At 36.7% G+C, this 15,951-nt stretch overlaps 1 pseudogene; it reads right to left on the reverse strand.

Moving 5' to 3' along the window:
* Window positions 1-4,158: 4,158 nt before the first annotated feature.
* LOC142173387 (uncharacterized) lies at window positions 4,159-6,104 on the reverse strand (annotated as a pseudogene).
* Between the last annotated feature and the right edge of the window lie 9,847 nt (window positions 6,105-15,951).

Consider the following 15,951-nt stretch of genomic DNA (forward strand, 5'->3'; position numbering starts at 1 on the left):
AGCTTTAGGAAGAGGATTTTAGAGGAGGCACACAATTCTCGATATTCCAGTTACCCAGGTGCTACGAAGATGTATCGTGACCTGAGGCAGCATTATTAGTGGCGGCGGATGAAGAAAGACATAGTTGAGTATGTATATAGGTGCCTAAATTGCCAGCAGGTTAAGTATGAGCACCAGAGGCCAGGTGGCCTACTTTAATAGATGACTATACTTGAGTGGAAGTGGGAGCGCATTACTATGGATTTCATAGTTAGGTTGCCGCGGACCTTGCGGAAGTTCGATGCAGTTTGGGTCATTGTTAACAGATTGACCAAGTCGGCGCACTTCATCCCAGTTGTGACTACGTATACTTCAGAGAGGTTGGCCCAGATTTATATTCAGGAGATAGTTCGGTTGCATGGTGTGCCTATTTCCATCATATCAAACAGAGGCCTTTCGTTCACCTCATATTTCTGGAGAGCAGTACAGAGTGAGTTGGGGACCCGTGTAGAGCTTAGCACAACATTTCATCCATAGACCGACGGACAGTCGGAGCGGCCAGTTCAGATCTTGGAGGACATGCTCAGAGCATGTGTGATTGACTTTGGAGGGCAGTGGAATCGATTCTTGCCCTTGGCCAAGTTTGCTTACAACAACGGTTACCAGTCTAGCATCGAGATGGCTCCATTTGAGGCTTTATATGGTCGGCAATGTTGTTCTCCCATCGGGTTGTTTGAGCCCGGCGAGGCTAAGTTATATGGTACTGATTTGGTGAAGGATGACTTGGAAAAGATAAAGTTGATTCAGGAGCGACTTCGCACGGCACAGTTGAGATATAAGAGTTACGTGGATCAGAAGGCGCGTGATTTATCTTTTACGGTGGGTGAAAAAGTTCTCTTGAAGGTTTCGCCGATGAAGGGGATTATGAGATTCGGGAAGAAGGGCAAGTTGAACCCAAGGTTTATAGGCCCATTTGAGGTGTTAAGACGAGTTGGGGAGGATGCTTATAAGATTGCCTTACCTCCTAGTCTATCGGGAGTTCATCCGGTTTTCCACGTGTCTATGCTCTAGAGGTATCACGCCGACTTGTCACATGTGTTGGACTTCAGCACGATTTAGTTAGATAAAAGCCTGGGTTATGAGGAAGAGACAGTTGCCATTGTGGATAGGACGGTTTGCCAGTTGAGGTCCAAGAAGATTTCTACGGTAAAACTCCAGTGGAGGGGCCAACCAGTCGAGGAGGTGACTTGGGAGTCCGAGGAGGGCATGCGGAGTATATATCCACACTTATCCGGCACTCCAGGTATGATTCTAGACCCGTTCGAGGACGAACGTTTGTTTAAGAGGTGGAGAATGTAACGACCCGACCGATCGTTTTGCTTTTTAGAACCCGTTCCCCTAAGTAAGACCCTCGTATGTGCTTCTACTATTTTATGTCTTGCGGGGATGGTTAGTTCGGGATTTGGAAGGGTTCGGATTGAAATCGGAATACTTAGTTCCTTAAGGTGGGCTAAAAAGGCTAAGTTTGACTTCGGTCAACGTTTTGAGTAAACAACCTCAAAATCGGGATTTGATGGTTTCAATAGGTTTGTATGATGATTTCGGACTTGGGCATATGTTCGGATCGGGTTTTAGATGACCTGGGAGCATTTCAGCGCCTAATAGTGAAGTTGGTTCTTTGAAGGTTTTTGAAGTTCCTTAAACTTGGTTTGAAATAGATTTTAGTGTTATCGAGGTCAAAATGGAATTCCGAGACCAGGAATAGTTCCGTGACATCATTTAAGACTTGCACGCAAAATTGGTGTCATTCCTTGTAGTTTAAGTACGTTTCGGCGCGTTGGGAATAAATTAAAGAACTTGAAGTTCATATTTTAATTCAATTGGTTTGGGGTGTGATTCTTAGTTTTGATGTTGTTTTGTACGTTTCAAGAGTTTGAGAAAGTCCGTTTTATTGTTCCAAACTTGTTGGTATGTTTGGACGGGGCCTTGGGGGGCCCGGAGGCCCTTCGGACGATGCGCGGATTGAATTTGAAACTAAAAAGGGTTGCTGGTTGCACTAGTTCTAGTGTAACCGCACATGCGAGCCTTGGGCCACAGGTGCGAGCCCGTAGGTGCGTGGTTCGTGCCGCAGAAGTGGCTGGGAGCATTTGGCCATGGACCGCAGATGCGTGCTAGTTTGCGCACCTGCGAACGCGCAAGTGCGATTGGGGAAACCGCAGAAGCGGCTATGTCCGCAGGAGCGTGTCGAAGGTCGCAGGAGCGGCTCTAGCTTCGCAGACGAACGTTGGCCAGCTGGGGGAGGACCGCACCTGCGAGATTTCCTCCACAGAAGCGGCACCGCAGGTGCGGCAGTGGCCTTGCAGGTGCAAGATTCGTTGTGCAGTGAGGTTATTTTAAATACGGGACTTAGACATTCTTCCCACTTATTACACTTCTTGGGGGTGATTTTGGAGATGGTTAGAGAGGGGATTTTTATAAACTAATTGAGGTAAGTAATTCCTATCAAATGTGAGTTAAATACATAGTTTATGTGTAGATTATAACATGTAAATTAGTGAAAGTCTTGGGGTTTGGGTGAAAAACTAGGTTTTGATAAAGAGGAGATTTAACCACGAAATTTGTTAAGGAACCTAGTGAAAATCATATATTTGAGTTCATAATGTCATGGGTAACAACTTTCTCTAAACATTTTCGGAATCCGGGCACGTGGGCCTGGGGTGAATTTTAGGGATTTTTCAAATAGGCTTGGGAAATCACTTTGATAGTTAAGATATGAACTTTTGAACATGTATTGATCATTTTATATAATATTTGATTAGTTTCGAGTCGTTTGGAACCAAATTGAGGGATCGAGCATAATCTTGGACCGGAAAGTAGGCTTTGAGACGAGGTAAATCTCTTTTCTAACCTTGTAAGAGGGAATTATCCCCATAGGTGAATTGATTAACATGTGTTTCTATTTGTGGGGGGCTATATACGCACGAGATGACGAGAGCCTGTACGTAGCTACTAATGATGCTATTATCCGGGTAGTCTAGGACTCATATCATACTATACTTGAGATGTTTGCACCCTTAAATGTTAATTTAATTGCTTAAGTTAGTTTGTAAACTTATAAAGGAATTTTTAAAAAGGTTAAATTCCACTTACTTGAAGTTGTGAATGGAACACTTGACTGTTATTTAGAATTTGTGTTTCTTTAAAGTATTTTTCTTTGTGGAGCGGGCTAAACGCCTCGGTAGCAGATATATGCATCTATGGTTCGTGTCGTTCGACCCTCGGCGGTGCACAGTTTAAATATTTATGTTGGATCGGGTCGTATGACCTCAATATAATTTGCGCATGATACATCTTTGGAATCATTTATAATTGATATTGCTTCATTGGCTTGAGAGATAAATTGATAAATGATGAAAATAAATTCGGGACTTAGTACTTGTAAAAAAAAATTTATTTATTATTTCCTGTTATTGAGTTTTCAGTATTATTCACGAAATCCATGCTTATTTGTAAATTTTGACATATTATTGTTAGCCCATAGTAAGTGTCAAAGTCGTCCCCTCGTCACTACTTCTTCGAGGTTAGACTAGATACTTACTGGGTACATATTGTTTATGTACTTACGCTGCACTTCTGCACTTAAACGTGCAGGATCTGAGGCAGATGCATCTGGATATCAGTATGGCGCGTGCACTTGATTACCACTTCGAGGCTTCACAGTGAGTTGCCTTCTGAGCCCGTTCTGCAGCAACCGGACAACTCACGTGCTGCACGGATAACTTACGTGCTATAGTATAATATCTGGATCCGCACGGGCAACTCACGTGCTATAGTACCAATATCTCCCAATCAGGCCCTCGGCCTCACTTAGTCATCAATCTCTCCAGTCTCTCGGCAGGGGCGGCCCGACGTATTTTGGGGGCTAAAGCCAAATTTTAATGAGGAGCCTTAATGTTTTAATTTTTTTATTATTATTTGAAGTCAATTTTTCTAGCTTTTTTAGATGCAAAGTTACTAATAATTTTTTTATAATCAATTTTTCCTAATAAGTCTTTCTCAATTGACAATATAGCTAACCCATTTAATCTCTCTTGAGACATTGTTGATCTTAGGTATTTATCAATTTTAATTTTGAAAAACTTCTTTCCGCTGAAGCAACGGTAACTGAAATCGTTAGCATTATTCTATAAGCAATATAGGCATTTGGAAAAGAATCAAGTCTCTTTATTTGATTGAGTATATCAATTAAACTATTATCTTCTACTTGTACTATTTTTCTTAATACTTTCAACTCAGAAAATAAATCTAAACCATCAATATCGGATTGATTATTATGCTTTAAGAAAAATTCAAGATTAAGGGAATGTGTTTTTATATTTCCATCATTTAGTGATCTTAGTTTTTTACCACTAAATAGAAAACCAAAAATATTTTCATATGCTTCAAATTGTTCAAATCTATTTTGAAGTGAAACAATAGCCTTGTCAACAATGTATAAAAAGTAATCAACTCTAAAGGACTCTTCAAGAGACTTTGAGATTTCATTATCAACATTCTCATCAAATTTTTTCTTCCTAGATATCACACGTTTCTTACGAAATTCGGATTCGATATTTATTTCAAATGTAATTTCTTTGGCAGAAATCATAGCAGTTACAAATCCTTCTTCTCTATATTTGTTAAAAAAAGAAATCAAACCTTTTAATTGATCTATGGCAACATCAATATGCATGTCTTTTGACTGCATACTTTTGCTAACTGAATTAACAACAAATAATATATCATACCAAATAGTCATACCCAATAAAAATTCAAAATTTTCGAGTTCATATGTTACTAAGGAATTAACTTCACTTTTAGTTTTTGGATCATCACTAATTTCTACTAATTTCAATAAAGCATCTCTTATTTGTGGAGTTTGAAATCTTATTGCTTTAATACTTTCAATACGACTTTTCCAACGAGTTTGTGGCAATGATTTAAGAGTTAGACTAGGTACACTATCCTTTAATACTTTCCATAGCTTAGTAGAAGATGAAAATAGTGAATATATACGTTGTACCACTCCAAAAAATGATATAGCTTTTGTACAAGAATTAGCCATATCACAAAGTAACAAATTTAGATTATGACAACCACATGGTGTATAAAATGATCTAGGATTTACATCAAGAAGTTTTTTTTGCACTCCTTGATGTTTTCCCTTCTTATTTGACCCATTATCATATCCTTGCCCTCTTAAATTATAAATATCAAGTCCAATATTTTTTATTTTATCTATAATAACTTCAAAAAGACCTTTTCCGCTCGTATCATCTACTTTTAAAAATTCTAAAAAATATTCATTAATTTTTATTGGAGTTGCCGAAATATCCACACTCCGCAGTATAAAAGACATTTGTTCTTGATGACTTGTATCTGGAGTGCAATCAAGTATGATAGAGAAATATTTTGCTTCTATAATTTTTTCTATAATTTTATTCTTAATTTCACTTGTCAATAAGTTTATCAATTCATTTTGTATTCTATGCCCAAGGTAATGACTATGAATTTCATCATGCTTAATTCGTCGAATATGTTCTTGCATGACAGGGTCAAATTCTGCAATCATTTCAATTAAACTTAAACAATTTTCATTATTCTCTTGATATATCTTTTCATTTTTTCCTCTAAATGCTAAATTATTTTTTCCAAGAGTTTTGATCACGGCAATAATTCTTAACAATACATTTTTCCAATGCTCTCTATCTCTATTGATTTATTCTTGAACATCTTTATCGATCGTTTTATCTTTTTGCAGTCTTATTTCTAAATCAATCCATGCAGCCATGTTAATAATATGTTCATTTGTTGTTTCATGAGTTTTAAGCTTAGTACTAATATTTCTCCAATCATTACTACCTTCACTAGCTAGTTTACTACTATAAGTTCCGGAACTCAAACTAAACAACTTACAACAAAAATAAAATACTTTATCTAAGTCTTTAGAATAAACTAACCATCTTCTATCATGTCTTTCACCATTCATCAATTTTTGAATATAATGTGTAGTAGAAAAATGTCTTGAAAATGTATCATTCGAAAAATTTGTGTCAATTATTCTAATCGGCCCCTTTTCTATTAATAGATCTCTCAACTTTGTATCTACATTAGTTCATTGACTAGGATCATATATATTTATAGGAGTTGAATTATTTATTTCATTCATAAGTATCAATGTATTATTTTGAGGATCTATTTCCGACTTGTCACTTACTTGTTCTTTTTCTACTTGAATATTATTAATTTTCGAATTATCTAACTCAACTGAATTACTAACTTGCTCATCTAGAGAACACTCTCCCAAATTTTCTGATTCAAGATTTTTATTATTCAATAAAAATTTATTAAGAGCATCTTTTTGAGATTGTATAAGATTTTGAATTCTTCTTCTTTTCTTGAGTTTTTCATAACCAGATTCACACTTTCTATTTGACATACTTATCTTCTAATAAGTAATAAATAATCAAAAAATACAATAAATAGCAAAATATTAAATTTTAAATGAGAAAATAATAAAAAGATAGAATAATAGAACCTGGTTCAAAAACGGATAGCTTGATATGAAATTAAATTTTCTGTTCGAGTATGCTTGTTGTAAGACTTGAATCATGAAAATAGAACAAACAAAAACACTCCACTATTTCTTGAATCAATACACTGAACTCTGAAGATCCACAATAAAGCTTTGATCTTTGGCTATTGAAGAATGGAGTGTGATTAATTGAAGAACAAAGTATAAAAATATAATATAGTGGTATAGTGTTCTTCACTTTGCTCGACAAAGTCAGTTAGTCACGTTGTCCTCACTTCAGCAGCTCCACGATAATGTTGGCTATTGAAGTTGAAATGTTAAAGAATGGAGTAAGAACAAAGTATAAAATATAATATAGTGGCATAGCTATTAGTGCACAGTGCACACGTTGTCTACTTGTCTTCACTTTGCTCAACAAAATTTTGTGAGTAAGAACAAAGTATAAAATATAATATAGTAGCATAGCTATTAGTGCACAGTGCACACGTTGTCTACTTGTCTTCACTTTACTCAACAAAGTTTTGTGAGTAAGAACAAAGTATAAAATATAATATAGTGTCATAGCTATTAGTGCACAGTGCACACGTTGTCTACTTGTTTTCACTTTGCTCAACAAAGTTTTGTTTGAGAAAGTTGTGGACTTGTGGTCCACTATCTCAAATTTGTGTTCAAATTTCCCGTTTCATTTTATAATTTTTATTTATTTATATATATAATATAGATATAACCAAAAAATGGGGCCCCCATAAATGTGGGGCCTAAAGCAATTGCTTTACCCACTTTATGGACGGGTCGCCCCTGTCTCTCGGGCTCTCAGTAATCATGAAAGTCAGCCCCAACAGAAATGATATCATGTATCAGCAAGGAACAATAGAGACTGAGATATAATAAACAAGTAAAAATGTGACTGAGTACAAAATAATAATTTAGCAGATAATTCAACATATATACGACCTTTGTGGGTCCCTACACTGCTAACACATAGTCTAAACATAATTTGTAGTTCAACTTCTCTACTATATGGAGAATGTACAAATAACAACAGATTATTCAACTACACGGTTCCATAGAATTTGACCAAGTCACCATTTCTACGGTGCACTCCCACAAGCCCGTCACCCAGCATGTGCGTCACCTCAAAACCAAATACATGACACGTAATACGGGGTTTCGTACCATCGGAACCAAATTTAGAACTGTAACTTACCTCAATCCGAGCAAATCTCTACTCCAACACACCCTTGCCTCGCTAAACGGCCTCTTAATGCCTCGAATCTAGCCATAAACAATGCGATATAATCAATATGGGCTAAAGAAATCAACTCCATAAGAAAATGCTAAGCTATTAATCAAAATCAAAAATCGGGTCAATGTCGGCCCTCGGGCCTATGTCTCGAAATTTGATAAAAGTCACGAAACCCGAAAGCCCACTCAACCACGAGTCTAACCATACCAAATTTATCAAAATCCGACACCAAATCGTCACCCAAATCCCCAAATCAAACTCTCTAAATCCCTAGCCTCAAATTCTCAATTTACACCTCAAATACACACTAACTAGGTGGAAAAATCAATGGGAAAGAAAGATTATTGATCAAAATGAGCACTAGGGACTTACCTCAAGAATCCCCTCGAAAACCCTCTCAAGAATCGCCTAAACCGTGCCTGAAATGCTTGAAATGAAGCTAAAATCGCGAACCCTTGTTTTAATAATCTGCCCAAGCTTTCCGCTTCTGCGGCATCGCAGAAGCGACATCACCCAAGCATATACAGTCCACGACGCTCCTGCGGTCCCTCACTCCGCTTCTACGAGCATCCAAGTCGCTTCTGCGGTCCTCCCGCCATATCTGCTGTCACGCAGATGCGGAATTCCCTATCGCACCTGCGCGCCTTCCACTCCTGCGCACCTCTCGCCGCATCTGTGGCCATGCAGGTGCGGAAAAGTCCTCGTACCTGCAACCACCTGCACGCTCCCCTCTAAATCTTGCACCTGCGCAAGCCAGCCCGTACCTGCGATCAAAGCTCCACAGGGGCGGTTACACCAGCAGAGGTCCATCTTCAGCAATAACTCAACTTCGACATTTGATCCATTAACCATCCGGAATCAACCCGAGGCCCCCGGGAACTCAACCAAACATACCAACAAGTCCTAAAACCTCATACGAACTTAGTCGAGCCCTCATATCACATCAAACAATTTCAAAAATACGAATCGCACCCCGATTCAAGCCTATTGAAACTAAAGAAATGCAACTTCTACAAATGATGCCGAAACCTACCAAAACACGTCTGATTGACCCCAAATTTTGCACACAAGTCACATTTGACATTACAGACCTACTCCAACTTCCTGAATCGAAATCCGACCCCGATATCAAAAAGTTCACTCCGGTCAAACTTCTCAAAAATTCAACTTTCGCCATTCCAAGCCAAATTCCACTACGGACTTCCAAATAACAATACAGACACGCTCCTAATTCCAAAATCACCAAACGGAGCTAATAGAACCATCAAAACTCTATTCCGAAGTTGTTTACTCATAGATCGACATCCGATCAATCATTTCAACTTAAGCTTTCAATCTTTAGATTAAGTGTCTCATTTCATTCTGAATTCACTCCGGACCCGAACCGACTACCCCGACAAGTCACATAACAACTATAAAGTATAAAATAAGCAGTAAATGGAGGGAACAGGGCTACAACTCTTAAAAACGACTGGCCGGATCATTACACATGGATTGGATTTAAACAATGCTCTAGTAACTTCTGGTTTAGCGCTATTTAGGATGATCAAAACTTGATTTGAAATGATTATGAACTACGATTAACTACTAAAGTAAAGCAATTGACAATTGACTGCAAATAACTAGAGATTAGCAGAGTAGGGTTTTTATCAATGTGGGAAATAAGGTTTTTGTCATGATAGGTGCAAGGTTATTATTCTAGATATGATACTGTTATGTTTACTCTTGAAGTTCTATCAATTCTCACGAATTCAATAGGTGATTAGCTTATACTTTCAATTCAGACTCATCTCTCGATTAAATCTAAATCTTTCAAATAAACTAATGTGAAGTGCGGTGAAACTTGCATGAATCTATTGGTAGGAATGATCTAAGAGAAACTTCTAGCGAATATTTCTCAATCTTAAATTAAATGGTAACTCAAAAAGATCTCTCGATTATTTCGAAGAATCTCCAAAATAAACTAAGGCATACGCTGTAATAATATTCAATAAGAAGTTCGTCTTTCGATTAAACACGATAAAGAATAAAATCATAACTATATTAAAGCTCCTCCAATAAATTCAAGCAATTAAACAGTAGTCCATAAACAACAACCAAGTCACCAAATCATGTCAAACCCTAAGGTAAACTACTCCATAATTATGGAGGGAGTCATCATAAATATAATTAAAGAGTAAGAAAATATCAATCTAACGTTACAATCCAAATTCCGTATTGAATTAATGGAAAGATGATTAAATCATGTGTCTTGTAGCCTCTAATACTCTCCCAAATATTCCTAGGTCAAAAGTCCCTTCTAAAATATCTTTTTGGTGTATTTATACCCTGCAGGAGTGGGCCCAGGCGAAATTACCTTTTCCAAGCCGAAACAGGAAAGTAATCTGAGAAAATTACACAGGCACGCCACGCCTTGCGCCTCCCCATGCAGGGAATTAGTGGGGAAGTTCAGAGAGCAGGTTCTGACGGGCAGCAACAGAAATACACTATTGCGCCGTCCCATGTGGCGCGACAGTGAAGTTTTTACAGAATGTTCTATTTTCTTCGCGTTTTGACATCCAGACTTGGTTCCCGACCTCCGAACGCAATCCCGATTTAATCCTTCGGGCTTTTACTCAGATTTCAAAGCTCCAACTTGTTTAATTTAGCTCTCGAATATATTTTTAACTAGAAATCACTTCATGCAAGGCATAAAACACATAATAAGTGCAATGCACTAACATTTAAACTCAAACACAAGTAAAATACAATCATTAGAGTGCAAACTATGACTAAAACACGTGATTCTAGCCTACCATCAGGCGCCCAACTCTATGTAGTGATGTCTTTCGCATTTTGAACTGTGCCCGGCTCAAACTTGGATGCCAAAAAATCATACTCCTCTAAATTCTTCTATTTTAGCTTCAAATTATGCACAATCATTCCATATCAACTCCGATAAATTCCTACACAAATAAATACCAAAATTAAGCTCGGGCCACAAATATTTATACTAAAGTTAACAAGATTGCATAATGCAAGGCAATTTACATGCAAAAATATGGATTTTTAGCCTAACATCACCACCCCACACTTAAACTCTTGCTTGTACTCGAGCAACCTAAGACTTTGCTAACCCAACAATACCACATAAGGCATCTTACAACGGAGGAATATTTAGCAATTCAACCTACTACACATATGACCATGGTTGATACTAATAATTAATTAAGCCCTTGCATACGTATTCATGAACTTCCCAACTTTCATATGCCAAAACATAAGTGAACAATTCAAAACAATCAAACAACCTTCCTATAACCACCCAACCTCAAAGACCGACTTGTTGTCAATAAGCACTCTCGACTTGCACACTAACCCCGACAAGAAAAAGGTTAATAAAGTTATCTATCCATCATAGAACCATGTGCCCTCACCGAAGAACAAGAGCGTATGTAGTACGCACATTCAAATCAAGAGTTTTAAATATAAGTCAAGGACATTACGAACAAAAATCAATCGTTTACTTTCACAAGGAAATTCACGTGCATCCCGAGGTCGTACCATAGGCTTGCCTGTAGTGTATGTCTCTACTAATTGAAGCTTGCAAAGTCTAAGATCAATTAGGTCTTTATGGGTTGTAATGTAGGCTAAGAAACGGGGTAAGATATATGTTGGGTATAATGACTAACCCTCATAAGTACTTTAATACACTATACTTAACTTTCAAATACATACTCTTCATGACCAATTCAAGCAATGCCACTAGACCATATATAATTTGGTCCTTCTTCTTTAAGCACAACTATACATTCACTAGTCCGGATCGAGATGAATAGGAGGTTTATTTTCTCTTTTTGGTCTTTTGATTTTTTTTTTCTTTTTCTTCAAAACTCTCCATAAATTTAGGTTCCCCCGCTAATGATCTTCCAAAACATACATGCACCTTTTGGACTTTCTATGGTTCCACTCAAAATCTACCCCAACTCTCACCTTACTCTTCTAGCGACTAACGTTCCTTCGTAGGTAAAGGTTCGAAGACGTTTAATTAAGAATAAAATCGAAATCGGCTTGTAACGTGGATGCCAAAGAAAAGGCTAGCCTCAAATAGACTATCCAAGAATTAGTTTATTTATGGTGCCATTCTAGCTCAATGAACAATAAAAGAAATGACTACATCATCTCCTAAACTCACAAAACTTACTTTTTTCGCTTCGACTAACACATGGGGAAAGTTTTAGACTAACACAAGATATCATAGAATGTCATCGAAACCTCACATTACACAATGCACATGACTCCAGTCATGACAGTTCCATTCAAACTCTCAATTTTAGGAAAATAATCACAAAAGCAAGAAGTATTAAGCAATAAAACACTTCATGAATATTGAATCAAGAAATTGAGAGAAGGCATTACAGACAGACTATTCAATCTTTCATGGCATCAATTTTCATCAAAACATATTAGGAAGGTAATTTGCATGCTAAGACTTAATTATGCTAACATCAAACAGGTCAAAAGGAACATAGCAGCACTCAAGTTTTCTTTCCTCGATTTTCAAAAAAAAAAAAAAATTGTTCAACGTACATCCTCTGAAAAAGAACTGAGCTAAAAAAATTCAAGAAGGATTATTATCTACCCACGACAAAATAAAAATAAAAAAAATATTTTTAGATTTTTTATTGGACCTTAATCCCTCAATAAAGTTGTCCACGAGATCCATTGTCGAGAAAATTCCAATTTATTTTTAAGTTTTTAAAAGAAAATTTCCAGTTAAAATAACACAACTAAAATTTCTTAGAAAATCACATAGACAGTCTCATCACTCCACACTTAAAATCTTGCATTATCCCAAATGCATATCATAAATAATAAGAGGGTGAAAGAAACTCCCGGATATACCAAGGGCCGAAGCATTAGCAACTAATAGGATACTGAGACTTCTCTCAGACCCGGTCCTTTATGCGGGTACCTCACACTTAGTTCCAACCATCTTGTTTGCTTTTGCTTCTTCCCAATGACTTTGCTTCACATGCTCATACACCTACAAAATAAAAAATAAAATAAAATGACACGACAAAAACAATACATTAAAAAAGGTTTAAAAAAAATAGAAAGTAGTAAAGTTGGGTTGCCTCCCAATAAGCGCCTGATTTAACGTCGCGGCACGACATGAATCACTTTCTGCCTCTACTTTGAACTTATGAACTTGATCCCAAGTTTTGATTCTGCTCTATGATCATGCTCTTGGGGTGGTGTAAATTCTTGCAAGCTAAAAATTAAATAATTCCTTATGCACTTTTTGGCTTTTAAGCTAGGGAATATCACCGTGCCAAGACGACCTCGACAATTTCAAAATATATGTCTCATCAACCTCTTCCCTTGTCTCCATTCTACTCTCGTAAAGATCCATTCTCATTTCACCATTCGAACACAATGCAGAGAAGTGTTTGGAGGCCCAACACGCTCAAATACATGAACTTCAAGATGTTCTACATCCTCTACACCAATGACACTAGAGTCAACTAAATATTTATCCTCAATGTCCTCGGTTGACTCTAGTATCACGCATTCAACATCGACATCCTCAAATTCTAGTTGGCTAGGTTGTTGGTGTTCTACTATGACCTTCTACATCAGAGTGTCAATTCCTGCCTCTAATTCACATTGTTTTGGGCTACTATCCATCATATTAACTCGTCGAACATTTAGAGCTTCCACCACTTGACCCTTCAAGTTGTGAATAGTTGCCTCTTGCCTTTGTATCTGTAATTGCGTCTTATTATTTTATTCTACAAGGCACATTAACATATCTTTGATCTCCTTTAGGTCAGCATCCCCGAGTTCTTTGTTCCTAGTAACTTCACACATCAAAGTAGAACCATCATAATAAGTGGTGGGGGACGGATAAGAAATATAAGCACAAACATAAAAGTGATCATCTTGACCACCACACATATCACATATGATATTGAGTTGGTGCACATAACTCACTCTCGGAAATATATTGATAATTTTGGCACGAGTAGTTTTCTCCACAATATGCATAAGGAAGATCAAAAGTAGAATTACCAACATCAAAGCTCTCATAATTCCAAGATGCCATGCCTCTCAAATTATAAATAAAAATAAAATATAAATAAAACAAAATAAAAGTTCAAACTTGACACCAAGTAATATTTACAGTTATAACTACACCGTTGGTTCCTCGGCAACGACGCTAAAATTTGATCACGCCCAACTCTAGTCTTAAAAAGGATAAGTGGTCACTGCAAATATAATCCGATCTAAGAGTTCGGAATCGAATCCCACAGAGAACTAAGGTTTTGCTATAACTGTTAAGTATCACTAATAAGACAAGCTCGAACAATTTTTAAACTGTAAATATCAATATTCTTATGTCAAACAAATTAATTAACATAAATAAAATAGTAAATTCACAACTAAAGATACTAAGGGTTGGAGACAAGATTAATGAGGCCTAGAGTTAAGATTTTCCCAATTTTTGGAATCCTTCCCGCTACGTCTCCTATAATTTCGCCTTAAGTATTCTTTATCGATCGTGAGTACTTCGGGAGTCGTAATTCTCTTCCGAGAAACTACCACAATTTACTAGATGTATTCTTCTGAACTACGCTAGCTGTCACTAGTTCACCGCTCACCAAGATCGCATCAAGGTTTCGTTATTCTTAATCTCACCTTTAAACCCACCGTATTGATTCCTCACATACGTTAAGAGTAATGTTGTTCTACAACTACCTAAATGTGTACCCTTTTCCAAGTAATACACACCAAATAGGCACAGTCAATTGAGAGCTCTTCAATCAACAACAATGGAAACGTAGTTGAACAAGTAGAGAAATATCAAAGGCAAATTTATATTAAATGTAGTTAAAAGTCATCCTCCAAGAGGTTCCATCAAACCATAGATGAGAAAGTTTAGCTACTCATAACCATACTAACAATCATGATAATAATTGAAAGAATTAAAATACAAATTAAGGAAGAGCGAAAGAGAAAACCCTTGTGATTCGTATTCAAGTGTTCCCGTAGCCTTCTTGCCTCTCCAATAATGTCTCTACCTATAAAACAATATAGGTTTGGAACCCCTTTTATATTTGTTGAGGGCGTGTAGGGTTGAAACTACCAACTCCTGGGCGAAATAGGAAAAGTTTTCCGATTTGGCATTTTGAATCACTCCTGACGCAAAGCTGTGCGCCCAACTCTGTGTAGTGCTATCTTTCGCGTGTTGAACTGTGCCCGGCTCAAACCTGGACACCAAAAAATCATACTCCTCTAAATTCTTTTATTTTAGCTTCAAATTATGCACAATCATTCCATATCACCTCCGATAGATTCCTACACAAATAAATACCAAAATTAAGTTCGATTCACGAATATTTACACTAAAGTTTCAAGATCAAGGTATAATGCAAGGTAATTTACATGCAAAAATATAAATTTTTAGCCTAACATCAGTGGGTATTATTAGAATAGATTGTGTACCGATTAAGGAGCTTGAATCTCAGTTTTGGGATGGTTTGGTAGAGTTTTGAGGTGATTTGAACTGAAAATTCGAAATAGAAGATGAACATGAGAAAAATAATATGTGTATCACATATGTATCATAGTTGTATCAAATATGTATCACATGTATATCAATGTATACCTGTATGTGAGATACATGTGTGATATATGTTTGATACATGTGTTGAAGAAGAATATTTTGAACTCGATTTTAATTACGAATTTTAATACCAAATTGGCTCAAATCACGTCCAATCTTCCTCAAAATTTGTATATTAACTCATCTATATGTTTTCAATGAATTTCAATAATACCCATTGAAAAAGGTCTTTTTTTGCTTAGATTTTTGGAAATCTTGTGTATATATATATATATATATATATATATATATATATATATATATATATATATTATATTTCATCACCTTATTTGCTACTTCATCTATGAATTTTTCTTTTCGTCTTGCATCTAATGTTGCTAATCACGCTATGGAAGAAAATCTTTGCGTGTGGAGAGAAAGAACCTTAATTATTTGAATTTTTAATTTTTATACGTGCTTAGCTAGTTTTGGTAAGTCTATGATTAATGACTAGAGGTTGGTAAGTTGGGACTTATTTGGGATATTTCTGTAAGATGCCCTATT

The sequence above is a fragment of the Nicotiana tabacum genome, chromosome 19 (assembly GCF_000715075.1).
Source record: "Nicotiana tabacum cultivar K326 chromosome 19, ASM71507v2, whole genome shotgun sequence".
NCBI classification, from domain to species: domain Eukaryota; kingdom Viridiplantae; phylum Streptophyta; class Magnoliopsida; order Solanales; family Solanaceae; genus Nicotiana; species Nicotiana tabacum.